Genomic DNA, 16,981 nt, shown 5'->3' on the forward strand with positions numbered 1-16,981 from the left:
AAATTTTCTAAGTCCAGAAAATTTTCTAAGTCCAAAGAGTTGGACAAATTTCCTTAGGCCCAAAGGTTGCACTGAATGTTCCTAAGTTGGCCATCAGTACCCATGAAGTATCGCGAAGGTTCACCCGAAAGACACAATATGCCCTAAAGTACCCACAGAGTACCCACAAGTTGCACCCAATTGGCCTAAGTTGGCCAAAAGTACCGACAAGTAGCACCATAGAGGCCCGAGTAGAGCGAAATGTGGGCCAAAGTACCGAGTAGTTGCAACAAATGCCCAAATGGATACCAAAATGTGGTACCAAGCACCTAACTGTTGCAACAAATGCTAGCTTTCTGAGCAAAAGCTGTGGACCAATTTCGTAGAAGAACCGCCTAGGCGAAAAGGCAAAAATCGCCGAAGCTGGCCCGCTCGCAGAGCTCGCGGGCCAGGAGATACTCATAGGGCGATTTACTAGAGTGGGGAACTTGAGAATTTTTGTGTCCGAGACTTTGGGCAACTTCGCGGCCGCCCCCTTAAAGTAAAAGATTTTCTCTGGGTGCCTAAAATTCGCAATTCCCGCAAAGTCGGGAAGACGTTAAAGTTTTTGCCCAAAAAATGGCCATCGATTTAAGGTGATTTTCCAATAAGAAAATGCTTCCTATTTTGAATTTTTTCGAATATTTCCTAAACTAAGCGTCGGAGCACATGGCCGTGGAGAAACTTTTGGTAGCTTTTGGCAAGGGCTATCGGATGAAATAATGCGAAAGGCCATCGGAGCGATATTGGATTAATGCGGGCCCATAAACGTACCTAAGAAGTGAAAATTGGTACCTTGCACGCAGGATGCAAGAAATGCTTGAGTGTTAACCAACATCGGTACCAAGTACCTAGGTTATATCGAGTGCGTAGATGGAAGTCGGTACCGAAGGGAAACCTTCCTAGGCTAGGTGCACGCAAGTGAGTATGGATCGATCAGTAGAAAGATGGGAAGCCATAGGAAACCTTCCTAGGCTAGGTGCACGCAAGTGAGTATGGATCGATCAGTAGAAAGATGGGAAGCCCAAGGAAACCTTCCTAGGCTAGGTGCACGCAAGTGAGTATGGATCGATCAGTAGAAAGATGGGAAGCCCAAGGAAACCTTCCTAGGCTAGGTGCACGCAAGTGAGTATGGATCGATCAGTAGAAAGATGGGAAGCCATAGGAAACCTTCCTAGGCTAGGTGCACGCAAGTGAGTATGGATCGATCAGTAGAAAGATGGGAAGCCCAAGGAAACCTTCCTAGGCTAGGTGCACGCAAGTGAGTATGGATCGATCAGTAGAAAGATGGGAAGCCCAAGGAAACCTTCCTAGGCTAGGTGCACGCAAGTGAGTATGGATCGATCAGTAGAAAGATGGGAAGCCATAGGAAACCTTCCTAGGCTAGGTGCACGCAAGTGAGTATGGATCGATCAGTAGAAAGATGGGAAGCCCAAGGAAACCTTCCTAGGCTAGGTGCACGCAAGTGAGTATGGATCGATCAGTAGAAAGATGGGAAGCCCAAGGAAACCTTCCTAGGCTAGGTGCACGCAAGTGAGTATGGATCGATCAGTAGAAAGATGGGAAGCCATAGGAAACCTTCCTAGGCTAGGTGCACGCAAGTGAGTATGGATCGATCAGTAGAAAGTGGGAAGCCCAGTACCAAATGCCCTAGTGAAGACCGTAAACGAATATCATGAACCGAGAAGGAGCACCAAATGCCCTAGTGAAGACCGTAAACGAATATCATGAACCGAGAAGGAGCACCAAATGCCCTAGTGAAGACCGTAAACGAATATCAAGAACCGATAAGGAGCACCAAATGCCCTAGTGAAGACCGTAAACGAATATCATGAACCGATAAGGAGCACCAAATGCCCTAGTGAAGACCGTAAACGAATATCATGAACCGATAAGGAGCACCAAATGCCCTAGTGAAGACCGTAAACGAATATCATGAACCGATAAGGAGCACCAAATGCCCTAGTGAAGACCGTAAACGAATATCATGAACCGATAAGGAGCACCAAATGCCCTAGTGAAGACCGTAAACGAATATCATGAACCGATAAGGAGCACCAAATGCCCTAGTGAAGACCGTAAACGAATATCATGAACCGATAAGGAGCACCAAATGCCCTAGTGAAGACCGTAAACGAATATCATGAACCGAGAAGTAGCAACGAATGCCTGAAAATGTACCAAGTCCTCGGTATAGAGTAACGAGAGTTAACCGCCGTGATGTATGCAATGTGGGCAGCCATTGCATGGGTTCTGGACTTGGTTCGCGAATAACTTTTTTGCTAGACATCGGACAAAGTTGACGTGGAAGAACGAAATGTAGCATTTGATGCCACCTATCCAAAACTTTTTCAAAATTGAAGATCCGATCGATACAGCCTGAGTTATAGGCAAAAGTTGGTTCAAAATTGAGCATTTTTAATGGTGAAAAATCGGTAATCCTCGAATAGCTCCTGTTGGAAGCATCGGACCACATGGTCGTGGAGGAACATATTGTAGCGTGCGGTGTCAAGTATCGACACCCAAAACCGCATGTCCGATGGACGGAAAATGACCAAGTTATAGTGAAAACTTGGTTGCACCAAATTCCCGAAGAAGTGCAACGAGAAGGTGAATGCGATGGTTGTTCGTCGAATAGCTCCGGCCACAGACATGGTAGCGATTAGTGGTGCATGGAAGAAATCTAGCCACAAGTGCCATCTACCCATGGCCAGAAGAAAGTGTGGCCATATCTTGGATACCGGCGGAGCTATGGGGCAAATATGGGCCAAAAATGGTGCAAGTTGGACCAAAAATCCGACCAAGTGCGCGAGGCGCTTTCGTGAATAGCTCCGGCCACAGACATGGTAGCGATTAGTGGTGCATGGAAGAAATCTAGCCACAAGTGCCATCTACCCATGGCCAGAAGAAAGTGTGGCCATATCTTGGATACCAGCGGAGCTATGGGGCAAATATGGGCCAAAAATGGTGCAAGTTGGACCAAAAATCCGAAAAAGTACCTAGGTAAATGCGATGGTTGTTCGTCGAATAGCTCCGGCCAGAGACATGGTAGCGATTAGTGGTGCATGGAAGAAATCTAGCCACAAGTGCCATCTACCCATGGCCAGAACAAAGTGTGGCCATATCTTGGATACCGGCGGAGCTATGGGGCAAATACGGGCCAACAATGGTGCCAGGTGGACCAAAAATCCGACCAAGTGCGCGAGGCGCTTTCGTGAATAGCTCCGGCCACAGACATGGTAGCGATTAGTGGTGCATGGAAGAAATCTAGCCACAAGTGCCATCTACCCATGGCCAGAAGAAAGTGTGGCCATATCTTGGATACCGGCGGAGCTATGGGGCAAATATGGGCCAAAAATGGTGCAAGTTGGACCAAAAATCCGAAAAAGTACCTAGGTAAATGCGATGGTTGTTCGTCGAATAGCTCCGGCCACAGACATGGTAGCGATTAGTGGTGCATGGAAGAAATCTAGCCACAAGTGCCATCTACCCATGGCCAGAAGAAAGTGTGGCCATATCTTGGATACCGGCGGAGCTATGGGGCAAATATGGGCCAAAAATGGTGCAAGTTGGACCAAAAATCCGACCAAGTGCGCGAGGCGCTTTCGTGAATAGCTCCGGCCACAGACATGGTAGCGATTAGTGGTGCATGGAAGAAATCTAGCCACAAGTGCCATCTACCCATGGCCAGAAGAAAGTGTGGCGCTATCTTGGATACCGGCGGAGCTATGGGGCAAATATGGGCCAAAAATGGTGAAGTTGGACCAAAAATCCGACCAAGTGCGCGAGGCGCTTTCGTGAATAGCTCCGGCCACAGACATGGTAGCGATTAGTGGTGCATGGAAGAAATCTAGCCACAAGTGCCATCTAGCCATGGCCAGAAGAAAGTGTGGCCATATCTTGGATACCGGCGGAGCTATGGGGCAAATATGGGCCAAAAATGGTGCAAGTTGGACCAAAAATCCGAAAAAGTACCTAGGTAAATGCGATGGTTGTTCGTCGAATAGCTCCGGCCACAGACATGGTAGCGATTAGTGGTGCATGGAAGAAATCTAGCCACAAGTGCCATCTACCCATGGCCAGAAGAAAGTGTGGCCATATCTTGGATACCGGCGGAGCTATGGGGCAAATATGGGCCAAAAATGGTGCAAGTTGGACCAAAAATCCGACCAAGTGCGCGAGGCGCTTTCGTGAATAGCTCCGGCCACAGACATGGTAGCGATTAGTGGTGCATGGAAGAAATCTAGCCACAAGTGCCATCTACCCATGGCCAGAAGAAAGTGTGGCCATATCTTGGATACCGGCGGAGCTATGGGGCAAATATGGGCCAAAAATGGTGCAAGTTGGACCAAAAATCCGAAAAAGTACCTAGGTAAATGCGATGGTTGTTCGTCGAATAGCTCCGGCCAGAGACATGGTAGCGATTAGTGGTGCATGGAAGAAATCTAGCCACAAGTGCCATCTACCCATGGCCAGAACAAAGTGTGGCCATATCTTGGATACCGGCGGAGCTATGGGGCAAATACGGGCCAACAATGGTGCCAGGTGGACCAAAAATCCGACCAAGTGCGCGAGGCGCTTTCGTGAATAGCTCCGGCCACAGACATGGTAGCGATTAGTGGTGCATGGAAGAAATCTAGCCACAAGTGCCATCTACCCATGGCCAGAAGAAAGTGTGGCCATATCTTGGATACCGGCGGAGCTATGGGGCAAATATGGGCCAAAAATGGTGCAAGTTGGACCAAAAATCCGAAAAAGTACCTAGGTAAATGCGATGGTTGTTCGTCGAATAGCTCCGGCCACAGACATGGTAGCGATTAGTGGTGCATGGAAGAAATCTAGCCACAAGTGCCATCTACCCATGGCCAGAAGAAAGTGTGGCCATATCTTGGATACCGGCGGAGCTATGGGGCAAATATGGGCCAAAAATGGTGCAAGTTGGACCAAAAATCCGACCAAGTGCGCGAGGCGCTTTCGTGAATAGCTCCGGCCACAGACATGGTAGCGATTAGTGGTGCATGGAAGAAATCTAGCCACAAGTGCCATCTACCCATGGCCAGAAGAAAGTGTGGCGCTATCTTGGATACCGGCGGAGCTATGGGGCAAATATGGGCCAAAAATGGTGAAGTTGGACCAAAAATCCGACCAAGTGCGCGAGGCGCTTTCGTGAATAGCTCCGGCCACAGACATGGTAGCGATTAGTGGTGCATGGAAGAAATCTAGCCACAAGTGCCATCTAGCCATGGCCAGAAGAAAGTGTGGCCATATCTTGGATACCGGCGGAGCTATGGGGCAAATATGGGCCAAAAATGGTGCAAGTTGGACCAAAAATCCGAAAAAGTACCTAGGTAAATGCGATGGTTGTTCGTCGAATAGCTCCGGCCACAGACATGGTAGCGATTAGTGGTGCATGGAAGAAATCTAGCCACAAGTGCCATCTACCCATGGCCAGAAGAAAGTGTGGCCATATCTTGGATACCGGCGGAGCTATGGGGCAAATATGGGCCAAAAATGGTGCAAGTTGGACCAAAAATCCGAAAAAGTACCTAGGTAAATGCGATGGTTGTTCGTCGAATAGCTCCGGCCACAGACATGGTAGCGATTAGTGGTGCATGGAAGAAATCTAGCCACAAGTGCCATCTACCCATGGCCAGAAGAAAGTGTGGCGCTATCTTGGATACCGGCGGAGCTATGGGGCAAATATGGGCCAAAAATGGTGCCAGGTGGACCAAAAATCCGACCAAGTGCGCAAGGCGCTTTCGTGAATAGCTCCGGCCACAGACATGGTAGCGATTAGTGGTGCATGGAAGAAATCTAGCCACAAGTGCCATCTACCCATGGCCAGAAGAAAGTGTGGCCATATCTTGGATACCGGCGGAGCTATGGGGCAAATATGGGCCAAAAATGGGTAAAATTGTACGGTCCAAAGCCAAGGGTAAATTTTTTTATTCCTCTAATAACTTCTAGCACAGACATTGAATCGGTTGGTGATGTATGGATGAAATGTAGCAAACAGTTGGAACTACCCATAAAATCTTAAAGATTGACGATCCAATGTATAGAACCGGAGTAATGTGCGATACTTGGTGAAAAATCGAGTGAAAAATTAGCTATAAACTGTTTTTGGCCCATAACTCGAATACTAGACATCGGAAGGGGGGGTCGTAGAACGATTTTTTGTTGCCCTATCGATTCCCTATCGAACGAGCAAAAGTTGTTTTTTTGACCAAAAAGGACCCCTACTCTAGTAAAATTGGCCTGATTTTACTAGTCCCCGGTACCCGTACAGGCAAAATGAGCAAAATGCTCAAGTATGAATGGTTTTTGGCCCATAACTCGAATACTAGACGTCGCAGGGGGGTGTCATGGAACAATTTTTGGTAGCCCTTGAAATTATCTATCGAATGACATATACTTGATTTTTGGCCAAAAAGTTCCCTAGACTAGTAAAAATCGCATCATTTTACTAGAGTCGGGTACCCTGGACGAAAAACCGCTATAATTGCGGTTTTTGGCTAATAACTCGAATACTAGACGTCGCAGGGGGGTGTCGTGGAACAATTTTTGGTAGCCCTTGAAATTATCTATCGAATGACATATACTTGATTTTTGGCCAAAAAGTTCCCTAGACTAGTAAAAATCGCATCATTTTACTAGAGTCGGGTACCCTGGACGAAAAACCGCTATAATTGCGGTTTTTGGCTAATAACTCGAATACTAGACGTCGGAGGGGGGTGTCGTGGAACAATTTTTGGTAGCCCTTGAAATTATCTATCGAATGACATATACTTGATTTTTGGCCAAAAAGTTCCCTAGACTAGTAAAAATCGCATCATTTTACTAGAGTCGGGTACCCTGGACGAAAAACCGCTTAAGTTGCGGTTTTTGGCTAATAACTCGAATACTAGACGTCGCAGGGGGGTGTCGTGGAACAATTTTTGGTAGCCCTTGAAATTATCTATCGAATGACATATACTTGATTTTTTGACCAAAAAGTTCCTAGACTAGTAAAAATCGCATCATTTTACTAGAGTCGGGTACCCTGTACGAAAAACCGCTATAGTTGCGGTTTTTGGCCAATAACTCGAATACTAGACGTCGGAGGGGGGTGCCGTAGAACAATTTTTTGTAGCCCTTGAAATTACCTTTCGAATGATATATAGTGGTTTTTTGGTCAAACAGTGACCCCGAGACTAGTAACCCTCCATACACAAAACCGCCTAAAAAGTTTTGGTTTTGCAAAATTTTGAAAAGTGCGTCAAAAAAATTTTTTCAAAAAGTACCAAATCGTGATCAGAACTCACTATAGACCATAAAAAGTGAAATCCGATGGTCATTTGCAACACTTGGTCAATCGAGAAAAATTTCACTTTTTTACTAGAGTCGGGTACCCTGAACGAAAAATCGCTCAAGTGATGGTTTTTGGCCAATAACTCGAATACTAGACGTCGGAGGGGGGTGCCGTAGAACAATTTTTTGTAGCCCTTGAAATTACCTTTCGAATGATATATAGTGGTTTTTTGGTCAAACAGTGACCCCGAGACTAGTAACCCTCCATACACAAAACCGCCTACAAAAACTTTGTTTTGAAAAATTTTGAAAAGTTCAAAAAAATTTTTTTTTCAAAAACTACTAAAACGTGATAAGAACTTACTATAGACCATAAAAAGTGATATCCGATGATAATTTGCAAAAGTTGGTAACTAGTAAAAAATTTCACTTTTTTACTAGAGTCGGTGCAACGAGAAAAAAAAAGTCCGTGATGGAGAAAAATGGCACGTTTTCCACGCCTGTACGCTTTCGTTTACTATATAGGGGGTAGGTGAGCCAGAAGCATGATTTTGACTGAGTATGTATCTTTATGAATTGGACCCTTCTAAATCGATTGAGACTACCCCCAGGACGATCGGACGACTGCTTCTGGCTCAAAATGTGGTTTTTAGATTTTGATCGTCAATTATGCGAGAAAAAATCGATTAGAAGTAAAGATACGAAATGCTTGGTCTAAGTTGGGAAACGACTTCGGATATTTGTTGGACGTTGTCGTAGAAGGTCCGAGGACCAAGGAAAAGTGATTTCCAAGTGGATTTATGCACTATTAGTCGATGGTAAGATGTGAAATTAGTAGAACTTACCATACAGTTTGCGAAGTTGAAGCAATCGGTTGGTGAATATGGTACTGTCTGTCCAATTTGGTGGTTCGGAATGAGTGAAACGATGTTGATGATGGATAGACGTTCCGATTGCCCCCGATCGGGGAACATATAGTGGTCTTTAAGGTCCAAGTACCTATGTTTTGGTAAGCAGAACTGAGAGTTAAAGGATGAAAGTCGGCCATTCCTAATATCATCCTATCGGTGGTTCGCGAGTTGTTTGAGGACCGGAGCAGCTCGCGATGAAACGGTCCTAGGGTATTGGTTATCCATCCAAGGAAGAGTAAATGCGATCCTAGATGTGTGTCGTTGGCCGTTCTACCGGTATCGCCTATCGATGAGATATCGACGGGCATGCCTTACTCGAAAGTTGAATTCTAGGATCGATGGTCAAACAGACCTATGAGCGATAAACCAAACTGAACACGTATTGATGTCGGCTTTTCCTATCATTTGATGCCGCAGGTTGTTTAGGGACCGGAGCAACTTGCGGCCGAGACGGTCCCCGGGGGTTTCTTTCTCCAAGGAGTGGAAACTATTAAGCAAGAGTTGTAGCAAGATACGATCCTCTGATGTGTCGTTGGCCGTTCATGCGGTATCGCCTGTCGATGAGATATCGATGGGCATGCCTTACTCTACCGACCTTCTAATTGAGAGTATTAATCAGGGATCGATGGTCAAACAAGACCAATGAGCGATAAACCAAACTGAACACGTATTGATGTCGGCTTTTCCTATCATTTGATGCCGCAGGTTGTTTAGGGACCGGAGCAGCTTGCGGCCGAGACGGTCCCCGGGGGTTTCTTTCTCCAAGGAGTGGAAACTATTAAGCAAGAGTTGTAGCAAGATACGATCCTCTGATGTGTCGTTGGCCGTTCAAGCGGTATCGCCTGTCGATGAGATATCGATGGGCATGCCTTACTCTCCCGACTGGATTACTGAGAGTTTAATCAGGGATCGATGGTCAAACAGACCAATGAGCGATAAACCAAACTGAACACATATTGATGTCGGCATTTCCTATCATTTGTCGCAGGTTGTTTAGGGACCGGAGCAGCTTGCGACCGAGACGGTCCCCGGGGGTTTCTTTCTCTAAGGAGTGGAAACGATTAAGCAAAAGTCGTAGCAATAATCGATCACCTGATGTGTCGTTGGCCGTTCTTGCGGTATCGCCTGTCGATGAGATATCGATGGGCATGCCTTACTCTCCTGACTGTTTAATTGAGAGTTATAATCAGGGATCGATGGTCAAAAAGACCTATGAGCGATAAACCAAACTGAACACGTATTGATGTCGGCATTTCCTATCATTTGTCGCAGGTTGTTTGGGGACCGGAGCAGCTTGCGACCGAGACGGTCCCTTCCCGAAAGATGGTGAACCGAGTCGTCTGGCGTAAAAACCGGACGACTCGAAAGGGCTTGACCCTTTCAAGTGAGCGATAATCACATTCTACGCTCAGTTCGACAGCTACAAGGCAATCACTCGCTATGTTCAGAGCTAATACATGCAACATGCCGGCATTGTTTCCACCGACGCATGGATTCAAGACTGGTGCACTTATTAGTTAAACCGTTCGCCTCCGGGTGTTTCGAGTTCAAGTCTGGATGAGGATTGATCTTGCTGGTAATAGCTTGAGCCCCTGAATAAGGGGTCGAAGCGTACATCTTGAGACCATGTACAACATATTACCAAATCGGCACCATGGGTTCGGGTGCAAGTGATGTAACCGTGAAAGATGTTGAGCAGCCCAACATCGGTTTACACACGCATAATAGGAAGGCAGCGCTGTCGACTGGTCAGTCGTGTAAGAAGTGTGCATTATCGATCACAAATATATTGGTGATCTGTAGGTTGCGCATACACCATGCCCGGTGTAAAGTGCCGTGGTCCCCCCCGGGGGGCTGCATCAAACCGTTCGCCACGCGAACTACCCAATGGAACGAACTCGATGCATTTAATAAGAAGAAGAGATGATAATGAAACACGGTCGATTTAAGAGTTGAAAACGTTGAAATGCCTATAAGCAAGTCTTAAGTTGGTGGTTTCGTTGTGCCCCAACAAATTGGTGCCTTACCCTACACCAAAGAGCCATTCAACATGGTTCAAGTGAGCGATAATCACGCTCTACGCTCAGTTCGACAGCTGCAAGGCAATCACTCGCTAAGTTCAGAGCTAATACATGCAACACGCCGGCATTGTTTCCACCGACGCATGGATTCAAGACTGGTGCACTTATTAGTTAAACCGTTCGCCTCCGGGTGTTTCGAGTTCAAGTCTGGATGAGGATTGTTCTTGCTGGTAATAGCTTGAGCCCCTGAATAAGGGGCCGAAGCGTACATCTTGAGTAAATGTACAACATATTACCAAATCGGCACCGTGGGTTCTGGTGCAAGTGATGTAACCGTGAAAGATGTTGAGCAGCCCAACATCGGTTTACACACGCATAATAGGAAGGCAGCGCTGTCGACTGGTCAGTCGTGTAAGAAGTGTGCATTATCGATCTCCAATATATGAGCTCAGTATGACAGCCCAATTGGTAATCCTCGGGACCTCCAGAAAGGAAGCTGGATGAGGATTACCAAATCGAAAGTTGATAAGTGTAGTGGTACCACTTAGTCAACTTGTATCCCGAAAGATGGTGAACCGAGTCGTCTGGCGTAAAAACCGGACGACTCGAAAGGGCTTGACCCTTTCAAGTGAGCGATAATCACATTCTACGCTCAGTTCGACAGCTACAAGGCAATCACTCGCTATGTTCAGAGCTAATACATGCAACATGCCGGCATTGTTTCCACCGACGCATGGATTCAAGACTGGTGCACTTATTAGTTAAACCGTTCGCCTCCGGGTGTTTCGAGTTCAAGTCTGGATGAGGATTGATCTTGCTGGTAATAGCTTGAGCCCCTGAATAAGGGGTCGAAGCGTACATCTTGAGACCATGTACAACATATTACCAAATCGGCACCATGGGTTCGGGTGCAAGTGATGTAACCGTGAAAGATGTTGAGCAGCCCAACATCGGTTTACACACGCATAATAGGAAGGCAGCGCTGTCGACTGGTCAGTCGTGTAAGAAGTGTGCATTATCGATCACAAATATATTGGTGATCTGTAGGTTGCGCATACACCATGCCCGGTGTAAAGTGCCGTGGTCCCCCCCGGGGGGCTGCATCAAACCGTTCGCCACGCGAACTACCCAATGGAACGAACTCGATGCATTTAATAAGAAGAAGAGATGATAATGAAACACGGTCGATTTAAGAGTTGAAAACGTTGAAATGCCTATAAGCAAGTCTTAAGTTGGTGGTTTCGTTGTGCCCCAACAAATTGGTGCCTTACCCTACACCAAAGAGCCATTCAACATGGTTCAAGTGAGCGATAATCACGCTCTACGCTCAGTATGACAGCTGCAAGGCAATCACTCGCTAAGTTCAGAGCTAATACATGCAACACGCCGGCATTGTTTCCACCGACGCATGGATTCAAGACTGGTGCACTTATTAGTTAAACCGTTCGCCTCCAGGTGTTTCGAGTTCAAGTCTGGATGAGGATTGTTCTTGCTGGTAATAGCTTGAGCCCCTGAATAAGGGGCCGAAGCGTACATCTTGAGAGTAAATGTACAACATATTACCAAATCGGCACCGTGGGTTCTGGTGCAAGTGATGTAACCATGAAAGATGTTGAGCAGCCCAACATCGGTTTACACACGCATAAGGGGTTTATTGTTATCTGTAGGTTGCGCATACACCATACCCGGTGTAAAGTGCCGTGGTCCCCCAGGGGGCTGCATCAAAACGTTCGCCATGCGAACTACCCAATGGAACGAACTCGATGTATTGAAAGAGATGAACAATTAATAGCGAGAATAGGGGCCCGGAAGCAATTCCGCGGCCCTACGGTCGATTCAAGAGTTGAAACGTTGTACAATCGTGGATAGCACCTAGTGCTAATATGGTGAGAGATAATGTGTGAGGAAATTTAGTTTCCTAAAGTTTAGTTAGTGGTTTCCGTTGTGCCCTAACAAACTTAAAGTTGGTGGTGACCGTTACACCCCAACAAATTGGTGCCTTACCCAACACCAAAGAGCCATTCCATATGGTTCTAGAGAGAGAGAGTTGTGTGGAAATTTATTTCCCACTAAGCGAGTGTGTGTCTGTAGTGGAACGAATTCTGGTTGATCCTACCAGTAATATACGCTTGTCTCAAAGGTTAAGCCATGCATGTCTAAGTACAAACATAAATGAATGTGAAACCGCATAAGGCTCAGTATAACAGCTATAATTCACAAGATCATCCTACCACTAGTTACTTGGATAACTGTGGAAAATCCAGAGCTAATACATGCAACATGCCGGGACTGTTGCCCTCGCGGGTAGCTGAACTGGTGCACTTATTAGTTAAACCAATCGCCTCCGGGCGGCTTGAGTTGAAGTCTGGATAAGGACGCAGATCGTATGGTCGCTTGTCGACTGACGACAGATCTTTCAAATGTCTGCCCTATCAACTATTGATGGTAGTGTAGAGGACTACCATGGTTGCGACGGGTAACGGGGAATCAGGGTTCGATTCCGGAGAGGGAGCCTGAGAAATGGCTACCACATCCAAGGAAGGCAGCAGGCGCGTAAATTACCCAATCCCAGTACGGGGAGGTAGTGACGAGAAATAACAATATGGACCTCTCTAACGATGGTCCATAATTGGAATGAGTTGAGTATAAATCCTTCAACAAGGATCAAGTGGGTCTGGTGCCAGCAGCCGCGGTAATTCAGCTCCACTAGCGTATATTAAAGTTGTTGCGGTTAAAACGTTCGAAGTTGATATGCCCGTCCAGACACGTGACCGCCACGGGCGCCCGGTTACACGCCGGGGCCGTTCGTGCGCGCGCTCACGGCTGCGACTCACAATGGTGTACTTGGGCGTTACTCTGTGAACGAGTACCGTGCTACCGGTTAAACTCCGGCACGGGCTCCTCATGGTGCTCAAGATCCTCACATTTACCTTGAACAAATTAGAGTGCTCAAAGCAGGCTAAGACAAAGCGTCCGGCCCCCCCCGTGGGGTTGGCGTTGGCCGAGGAATAATCTTGCATGGAATAATGGAATATGACCTCGGTTTATACGATTTCGTTGGTTTGTCAGAAACCTAGAGGTAATGATTAACAGAAGTAGTTGGGGGCATTGGTATTACGGCGCGAGAGGTGAAATTCGTAGACCGTCGTAGGACCAACTGAAGCGAAAGCGTTTGCCATGGATGCTTTCTTTAATCAAGAACGAAAGTTAGAGGATCGAAGGCGATTAGATACCGCCCTAGTTCTAAACCGTAAACGATGCCAATTAGCAATTGGGAGACGCTACCCCTATTCGGTGCTCTCAGTCGCTTCCGGGAAACCAAAATCGGGTTCCGGGGGAAGTATGGTTGCAAAGTTGAAACTTAAAGGAATTGACGGAAGGGCACCACAAGAAGTGGAGCTTGCGGCTTAATTTGACTCAACACGGGAAAATTTACCAGGTCCAAACTTATCGAGGTAAGACAGATTGATAGCTCTTTCTCAAATTTAAGGGTAGTGGTGCATGGCCGTTCTTAGTTCGTGGAATGATTTGTCTGGTTAATTCCGATAACGAACGTGACTCAAACATGCTAACTAGAACGCTGTCAGCAGTGCGCCTCCGGGCGCACCTGACGTTACAGCCGGGCGGCGCCTTCACGGGCGGTCGTCGGCTACGTTTGCCCTGCTTAGCGGGACAACTTGTGTTTAGCAAGCTGAGAATGAGCGATAACAGGTCCGTGATGCCCTTAGATGTTCTGGGCTGCACGCGTGCTACAATGTGGGTCGCAGCGTGTTCTCGCCAATAGGCGCCCCCATTCCGAGAGGAACGGGAAATCACTAAAATGCCCATCTAGTCGGGATTGGGGACTGCAACGGTCCCCATGAACCTGGAATTTCTAGTAAGCACTAGTCATTAGCTAGTGCTGATTACGTCCCTGCCCCTTTGTACACACCGCCCGTCGCTACTACCGATGGATTATTTAGTGAGGTTTCTGGAGGCTTACCTTCCGCGGTTCCTTCGTGAGCTGCAGCTGGCATGGCTGAAGTTGACCGAACTTGATGATTTAGAGGAAGTAAAAGTCGTAACAAGGTTTCCGTAGGTGAACCTGCGGAAGGATCATTACTGATGATCGTCCGCGAGTGACCAACCATGGGCTGCCTTCGGTGTAGCTCGGTCGCTCGCTTGCTATGTGTCAGAATTTGTTGAAAGCCAACTCGTTCGTTGTACACTTTGATGGGTGACCATCACTGTGTCTCCGTGCCGTGCTAGATCCCCCCTAGCCGTAAGGCACTTTGAACGCCCCTTCGACGACGAGTTACAAGAGTGTGGTATGTGTCAGAATCTGGTGAAGCTTTCTGCATGTGATGTGCCTTGTGTGGATCCGTGGCCATTGCATTGTGTCTGGTGTGTAGGTACCCAGACACTTAGAACGCTTGCGCGGAAAGCAAACTCGATCGTTGTACACTTTGATGGGCAACCATCACTGTGTCTCCGTGCCGTGCTAGATCTCCCCTAGCCGTAAGGCACTTTGAACGCCCCTTCGACGACGAGTTACAAGAGTGTGGTATGTGTCATAATCTGGTGAAGCTTTCTGCATGTGATGTGCCTTGTGTGGATCCGTGGCCATTGCATTGTGTCTGGTGTGTAGGTACCCAGACACTTAAGCAAACTCGATCGTTGTACACTGTGATGGGCGAGCATCACTGTGTCTCCGTGCCGTGTAAGAGCTCCCCTGGCCATCAGGCACTTGAAAGGTCCTTCGACGACGAGTTACAATAGTGGTGTGTTAGATACGTCAGGTGATGGTATCTACTGTTGTGCAATACGTATCCGGCCACGGCACGGAACGAACGGGAACTGTGGTGCAGACATACAAAGAGTTAAGCCTATTAGTCATTAACTCTAAGGACGGGGCCATGGGGCGGTACGCAAAGGATACGGATGAGCGAGTATGCAGGCCCAATACTCAATAGCTCGATCCGATCCAAGCACATGAGTTGACTGCGGCGCCAGGTTAACCAATGTGCTAGATTCTATTTGGCCAGTAGAATCTTGTGTCTTATGCGATTTGATACCAAGACACCAGAACGAAAGTTAGTTGAAGAGTTATTAAACTCTTATGAAGTATGGTTGTGCAATCACAACTTATGACTTTAACCTATAAAGTGGATATGGACTTGCAATTATAACATGGAATCTCTACACACCCCATGAGCTCGATCCAATCCACGCACACGAGTTGCCTGAGTAGCGACAGGTATACCGATGTGCAATACGTATCCGGCCACGGCACGGAACGAACGGGAACTGTGGTGCAGACATACAAAGAGTTAAGCCTACTAGTCATTAACTCTAAGGACGGGGCCATGGGGCGGTACGCAAAGGATACGGATGAGCGAGTATGCAGGCCCAATACTCAATAGCTCGATCCGATCCAAGCACATGAGTTGACTGCGGCGCCAGGTTAACCAATGTGCTAGATTCTATTTGGCCAGTAGAATCTTGTGTCTTACGCGATTTGATACCAAGACACCAGAACGAAAGTTAGTTGAAGAGTGATTAAACTCTTATGAAGAATGGTTGTGCAATCACAACTTATGACTTTAACCTATAAAGTGGATATGGACTATCAATTATAACATGGGGCACACACCATGTTCTCGATCCAATCCACGCACACGAGTTGCCTGAGTAGCGACAGGTATACCGATGTGCAATACGTATCCGGCCATAGGCACGGAACGAACAGGAACTGTGGTGCAGACATACAAGGGCCATGGGGCGGTACGCAAAGGATACGGATGAGCGAGTATGCAGGCCCAATACTCAATAGCTCGATCCGATCCAAGCACATGAGTTGACTGCGGCGTCAGGTTAACCGATGTGCAATACGTATCCGGCCATAGGCACGGAACGAACAGGAACTGTGGTGCAGACATACAAGGGCCATGGGGCGGTACGCAAAGGATACGGATGAGCGAGTATGCAGGCCCAATACTCAATAGCTCGATCCGATCCAAGCACATGAGTTGACTGCGGCGCCAGGTTAACCGATGTGCTAAGAGAGTTGTTCCTGGGCCTTCAAAGTGACTTCAAAACTATCTTAGCGAATGGTGGCCATGGGCGTAGACATGAGCCACAAGTCACAAGGCCTGGGACTATTGGGTAATAAAGACAACTTAGTCAGAAAGTTAGTCTTTGGACGTACCACCGGGATTGTGTTACATTGGGAACCTTACTATAAAACCCTAGGCAGGGGATCACTCGGCTCATGGATCGATGAAGACCGCAGCTAAATGCGCGTCACAATGTGAACTGCAGGACACATGAACACCGATAAGTTGAACGCATATTGCGCGTCGGACGATTAAACCCGGCCGATGCACACACTTCTTGAGTGCCTATCAATTCCTTGATATACAACAAACCAAACTTCAGGGTGGAGCGTGCCACAATAGAACACTATGGCGAGCAGCCCGTCTAGTGTCGTGGGGGAAACACGCTTCCACACTGTGCATAATGGCGTGCTCGGGACCTTTGTTGGGACCGCAGGGCGCTGAAAGTAAAGGGGTGAACCGCATAAATCGCACGCACGTAAACGCGCACACACACAAATAGAGTGAGACGTATCGTAGGATACCGCTAAGAGTACGTTGTGAAACATGGGGAAATTCAATCGAAAACCTCTTTGATGTCCAAGAATTCGTTGACCGTATCCGTCGTAATACTGGATCAACGTGCTTGGGGGAAAACGTCAAAGGG

At 47.3% G+C, this 16,981-nt stretch overlaps 1 long non-coding RNA gene and 1 other non-coding gene across 2 annotated transcripts; one reads left to right on the plus strand and one right to left on the minus strand.

The window, feature by feature from the left end:
- Positions 1 to 426: 426 nt before the first annotated feature.
- Positions 427 to 1,496, minus strand: LOC125772870 (uncharacterized). Its single transcript, XR_007419717.1, has 3 exons — positions 1,393 to 1,496; positions 1,189 to 1,324; positions 427 to 1,120 (listed from the first exon to the last, which is right to left on the minus strand). It is a non-coding gene; the product is annotated as an uncharacterized LOC125772870 (long non-coding RNA).
- Positions 1,497 to 16,463: 14,967 nt separating this feature from the next.
- Positions 16,464 to 16,622, plus strand: LOC125772875 (5.8S ribosomal RNA). Its single transcript, XR_007419721.1, has one exon. It is a non-coding gene; the product is annotated as a 5.8S ribosomal RNA (ribosomal RNA).
- Positions 16,623 to 16,981: the final 359 nt, after the last annotated feature.

This window comes from Anopheles funestus (assembly GCF_943734845.2).
Source record: "Anopheles funestus chromosome X unlocalized genomic scaffold, idAnoFuneDA-416_04 X_unloc_130, whole genome shotgun sequence".
NCBI classification, from domain to species: Eukaryota; Metazoa; Arthropoda; class Insecta; order Diptera; family Culicidae; genus Anopheles; species Anopheles funestus.